We start from the raw sequence: 6,000 nt of genomic DNA, 5'->3' as shown, positions 1-6,000 counted from the left end.
GTGAGTTCTGCAGATGCTGGACATTAGAGTTGAGAGTGTGGTGCTGGAAAAGCACAGCAAATCAGGCAGCATCCATGTTCAAATAGGATGGCCACACATTTAAAATGGTTGGGCTATTTGTACCCCCTTACCCGGATTGGAAAACATGGTGGGTTTCAACACAACATTCAATGAAGGTGATATTGGGTTCACTGTTCCAAATTCAATTTTCTCTTTGGTTGTCATTTTCCTGAGAATGTGAGAGACATTCCAGGTAAGTCAGTTCATAACTCTTGAGGGAAGACTATTATGAAGTGAAGAATCCTTTGGCAATTAAATTTAAAAGCTTTTGCAACTTCACCTGCCATAATGAAATACTGTTTGAAAAGTTGAGTATGTCGTTAATGCACTGATTGATCTAAGCACTTGGACCAAATCCACCTGCACTGATTGCGGGTTCAGTATTTTACCCAATGGATGATACTCCCTTCTGTTTTTAACAGTTTGGAAGACCAGTTTTTATTTATGAAGGGGATTGATTTCAAACCTTGTGGTTTGATTTTCACGTTCATATAATCTCCTGATATTAGATTACTTACAGTGTGGAAACAGGCCCTTCGGCCCAACAAGTCCACACCGACCTGCAACCCATCCATACCCCTTTACCTAACACTAGGGGCAATTTAGCATGGTCAATTCACCCTGACCTGCACATCTTCGGACTGTCAGAGGAAACCGGAGCACCCGGAGAAAACCCACGCAGACACTGGGAGAACGTGCAAACTCCACACAGTCAGTCGCCTGAGTCTGACCCGGAATTGAACCTGGGTCTCTGGTGCTGTGAGGCAGCAGTGCTAACCACTGTGCCACCGTGCCGCCCATATCTTCTCAATCTTTGAAGAACTCTTCCAGTATCTACCAGGTACAGGAACAATGAGCCACATATAAAAAAATAAAAACAGAAAGTGATGAAGAAACTGAACAAGTCTGGCAGTATCTATGGACAGAGAAGCTGCTAACATTTTAAAACAAATATGATTCCTCTTCAGAACTGGAGTCATAAGATAACATCAACAATCATTGAAATGCTTATGAAATAAAACATAGGAATTAACACCTTAAAATCCCCTTGAAAACAAATTCCACTCATATAAACTCATAAAACTGTCAATCTAGTTCACGATTCCATTAAAAACTGTAATCTATTTCACTTCTAATAATGTTGTCCAAATAAATAAATAAGCATTGAAAAATCAGTTCAAAGTGAATAAACTTATTCCAAAAAAAGGCTGAAATCTTTACATTTGGTCTTGTGAATTAATTAGATTCCATCTTCTAACTGTATCAAAAAAGCAGGGTGAACAAATAATCTGTTTGGGCAGATCATTTCATTATGAAGGCCTGACTGAGTCCTGGCATTTATTATTGAAATTTGCTTCATAGGAAATGTTTGCAATGTTGTCAAGGTCTTCTGCTAACATTCAATCGTCATTTTATGTGCTTACAATAGGCTTATCTTTATATTAAATGGTCTTAAGTGGTGATAGTGGCAAAGTTGTCTCATAACTGGGCTTCTAATTCATTGGAGAAAGTGAGGTCTGCAGATGCTGGAGATCAGAGCTGAAAATGTGTTGCTGGAAAAGCGCAGCAGGTCAGGCAGCATCCAAGGAACAGGAGATTCGACGTTTCAGGCATAAGCACTTCTTCAGGAAGATTCCTGAAGAAGGGCTTAAGCCCAAAACGTCGAATCTCCTGTTCTAATTCATAGGCACAAGTTATGTTTTCAAGATTTTCAAATCCTGCATGGTAGTTCATAGAATTTAAACTCAACGATCAAATTCTGGATTTGAAAAGCTAGTCTCTGTAATCAAAAGCATGAAACCATTATCAGTTGTTCAAGAAACCATTGTTTTATTATTGTCTTTGAGGAAAGGAAATGGTCTAGCCTGTATGTGACTGGAGACCATGGCTTTGTGGTTGATGCTTAATTACTCTCAACAGCAATTGGGAAGGTATAAAAATGATCTGACTTCACCAGCAACACCCACATTCCATGAAAAGAAGAAAGGAAAAGCGGGTTGTTTATTTGAACAAGATAGAGTGACATTAACCTATTTCATAATGGTGCTATGAGTGTCTGTGTTTGATTGACAGTTTTATGAGTTTATAGGAGAGGGAAATTGTTTCAAATGAACTATGAGTGACTTTTTAAAAAATTCCTAATCATTCCAAATTCATGACATCATTGTAATATGGTGCATGAGTTCTATATGGACTGAAAGACTGGACATGAGGAGGATGTATAAAAGCATGAAGAGGGATTGGAAAATATAGAGGAGTCATGGGAGATATGAGGGGTCAAGGGGGTGTGAAGGGGGAATGTGGGTCCAAGGAATGGGTCTGAGGGCTATGGGGTTTGAGAATGGTGGTAAGGTGAGGGAGAGATGAGGGCTCGGAGGCCTGTGAATCACATGAAGAACTTGGTTGCAGCAGATGGAGTCAGGCCTTTCATACCTGCTGACCTAAACACTGGCTGCCTTCGGCTTGCATCTGACTTCAGCCTGAGTTTCAGGGACCAAACTTCTGTACAAATATATTGGTGTTCCAGTCAGGACTGTAACACTGAGGTATTACCTGACTCACCTTTACTGAACCAAAGCAGAAAATTCAACTCCATAAAAACTTTGCAACTGCAGCAAGTGAAAGCCTAGGTAACATGCAGCAGCTGATTCACTTTCTGACTTTCCAAAGGATGAAGAGTCATCAGACTAGAAATATTAACTATGCTTTCTTCCCACAGATGCTGCCAGATCTGCTGTGTTTCTCCAGCAATTTCTGTTTTTGTTCATGAGAAGCTCCACCTGATTAGATAGGATGCAACTTGAAAAACACTCAAGAGGGTAGACACCACCTAGGATTAAGCAGTCTGCTTAAATGGCACCCCGTCGGTCGATTAAATATTCACTCCCCCAGCAGCCTTGGCTGTGCTGTATAATATCTCTAGCAGGCATTGCAGCAATTCACCCAGACTCCCTTGAAAGCATTTCTCAAACCTGCAGCCTCTACCACTGAGAAGGAAAGCCCAGCAGGAGCATAGAAACACCACCACTTTCACATTCCCTTCCAATTGGCAAAGTAACAGTCTTGCTAGCAAAGCACACACATCAAAAAACGATTAAAAATAAAACCATTTTAATCAGAACACTGAATGCCCAGGTGTAAACGTTGGCAATAGTACTTATGGAAAATGTTGGCCTGTACTCACTGTCTTTTAGACTGCCAAGAGTACCTCCAAAGTGAATGGGTTCTTTGTGGGTTTACATGGTCAAGTGTGTGTGAAGGTAGCCCACCTTCTAATCTAATGAGAAGAGTCTTGCAGAGGGGACGAGATGCAGTTTTTTTGGATCTCTGCAACTCTTTTTGCAAGTTACAATAAAAGTTCTATATTGCTACAATATAATTTTAAGGACCTGTACAGATCATTCTCCCTTGTGGACTTTTTGACTCTCCCATCATGTGCTTATGAGGGCATCACAGTAAGTGATGCTTATTAACTTTTCAGGTCCTCCAAGACTCATACACAACACTCCCCAGCCTTTTTCTCGATAGCTATCATTTTTATGCATTTGCTTGTAAAATTGTATTTACCACTAACCTCTTTATGCCCCAAGTTTTGACTTGACAAATTCAGCTGATCTCGAGGCTTCACTACTCTCCCCTGAACATGTTTTCTTTGAACTCGGAAAGGCATTAATTCGTTGGCTAGAGGTTAGTTGACTTGATCAGTGTGGTGCCGTCTGGACAGTATAGCTGAACTTCCATCAGCTATGAGCAGTGTTTATCTAACTTCGTTATCTGCTAATGTTGTGACATTGCTCCTCATCAACACCACACCCCCGCCCCCGCACATCCCCCGCACCCCTCCCCACCACCACCACCACCTCCAGACTGAAACTAATGAAACTCCCTTTCACATAAATACCACCTTGCCAAAGCATATGGTCTGGGTCACTGATCTCCCCTTGGACCTTGCACTGGAGACTGCTTTACTTCTTCATGCAGGGAATTCTTTGACCTATCCATTTTCTGTGGTTGTGTCCTCCTTTAGCACATTTTTTAAAAAAATGATGTATTGTTTTGTAAAACATTCAATTTTAATAACTGGGCACTGTTTACCATTGTGAGGTTCCTTTGCACAAAAGAGTTGACAATGATGTTTAGCTTCTCGCGTTTGTCCTATCTGCTCTATTGGCTTTTTGTCTGTTTGTTCTCTGGTACATTAAAAATTAAGTGGATTCCAAAGATTTACTGTGTCATGTTTAATTTTCCCTCTTTAGGATTGATTTGTATTGCTTTCCAGACTTCAACTTCACTCACCAACTGGCTGGTTTTATCGAGTGTTAAGTCTTCTATCAACTGTAATGGAACTAATAAAGATTCACCAGCAATCCCTGCAACAATTTAGTTTCTCATGTAGATTCTGACTTTAAGTCACTGTAGTCACATCTCTCTTCTAGTCTGGAGACATCATCAATTAAGCCATCTGAGGATTCAAACAAAAAAAACCCAAAGAAATCACCGGAGAAACTCAGCAGGTCTGGCAGCAGCTGTGAAGAGAAACCAGCATTGATGTTTTGAGACCAGTGACCGTTCTTCATTGAAGGATTCCTGAGGATTCTGAATTCTTCTGTTAAGTCTTGCTCTTTTAAGAATTGTATTAGTTCTGAGATTGTTAAAAAAATTGTCAAAGGCTTTCAGCAACTCTTTGAATGTTTCTTCTTTTATCTTTTGGTGAGGAGTAACATCATCTGCTATACTCCCAGTTATGTACAGAAGTATAGTCATTTGTTTGGCTTCTGACTTAGAATTTAATTTATAAACTATTCCAGACTTCAATAACTATTTTTGTCCAGGTTCTGCAATTTAGTGTTCTATTTGGCCTATTTCTGAAATAAAATCTTCCTGGCAATTTTATTTTAACGCCATGACTTCCAAATGTGTTGTTGCCTGCTATCTTATTTAAACCCTTTTATTTTGCAGTGATGGCAGTTCTCCAACAGTTTGCTGCTGTTCTGGAGGGGTTTCCCATTCTTTGTGGTTTTAATCGAGAATTCCTATGTCTGTTTTGGAGGATTCCCGGTTTTCTCAGGTGGGTCAGTGGTTAGCACTGCTGCCTCACAGCACAGGGACCCAAGTTTGATTCCTGCCTCGGGCACCTGCCTGTGTGGAGCTTGCACATTCTCCCCATGTCTGCGTGGGTTTCCTCTGGGTGCTATGATTATCTCCCACAATCCAAAGATGTGCAGATCAGGTGAATTGGCCATGCTAACTTGCCCATAATGTTAGGTGCATTAGTCAGAGGGGAATGGGTCTGGGTGGGTTACTCTTCAGTGGGTTGGCATGGACTTCTTAGGCTGAATGGCCTGTTTCCACACTGTTGAGTAAAAAATGAGGTCTGCAGATGCTGGAGATCACAGCTGAAAATGTGTTGCTGGTTAAAGCACAGCAGGTTAGGCAGCATCTCAGGAATAGGGAATTCGACGTTTCGAGCATAAGCCCTTCACACTGTTACTTCCACACTGTATCTAACCTAATTCTGCCTTTTGGACCATAAAAGTGAGTTTTCCAAGATTCACTTGTTAGACCAGAATCACTCTTTTTTTTAATTGCCCAGTTCTTTATGGGAATAGTTTCCTGATTTCCCTGCTCTTTACTCCCAGTTAAGAGTTTTGTTTCCTATCGTCTTGCCACATGGTATCTGTGCACTTTTGTGTTGATGCCTGATCTGAACAAGAACTTATTTTTAAAATTCTCACGCTTTCAGCTTGAACAACTACACTGTTTAAATTTATGCTTTGTAACAGGGTTATTTAGGTTTGACTGCATTTTGAACAGGCAAACCAGGGCAGGACAACATTTTGAATAGTACAGCCCTGTGGAGTGTTGTTCAACAAAGAGACCTAGGGGTGCATGTGCATTGTTTTTTGAAGGAGGCATCATTGGTAGACAGATTGGTGAAGT

Source organism: Hemiscyllium ocellatum, chromosome 5 (assembly GCF_020745735.1).
Source record: "Hemiscyllium ocellatum isolate sHemOce1 chromosome 5, sHemOce1.pat.X.cur, whole genome shotgun sequence".
NCBI lineage: Eukaryota > Metazoa > Chordata > Chondrichthyes > Orectolobiformes > Hemiscylliidae > Hemiscyllium > Hemiscyllium ocellatum.
The sequence above is the reverse complement of the archived record's forward strand: the minus strand, read 5'-3'. Positions refer to the sequence as shown.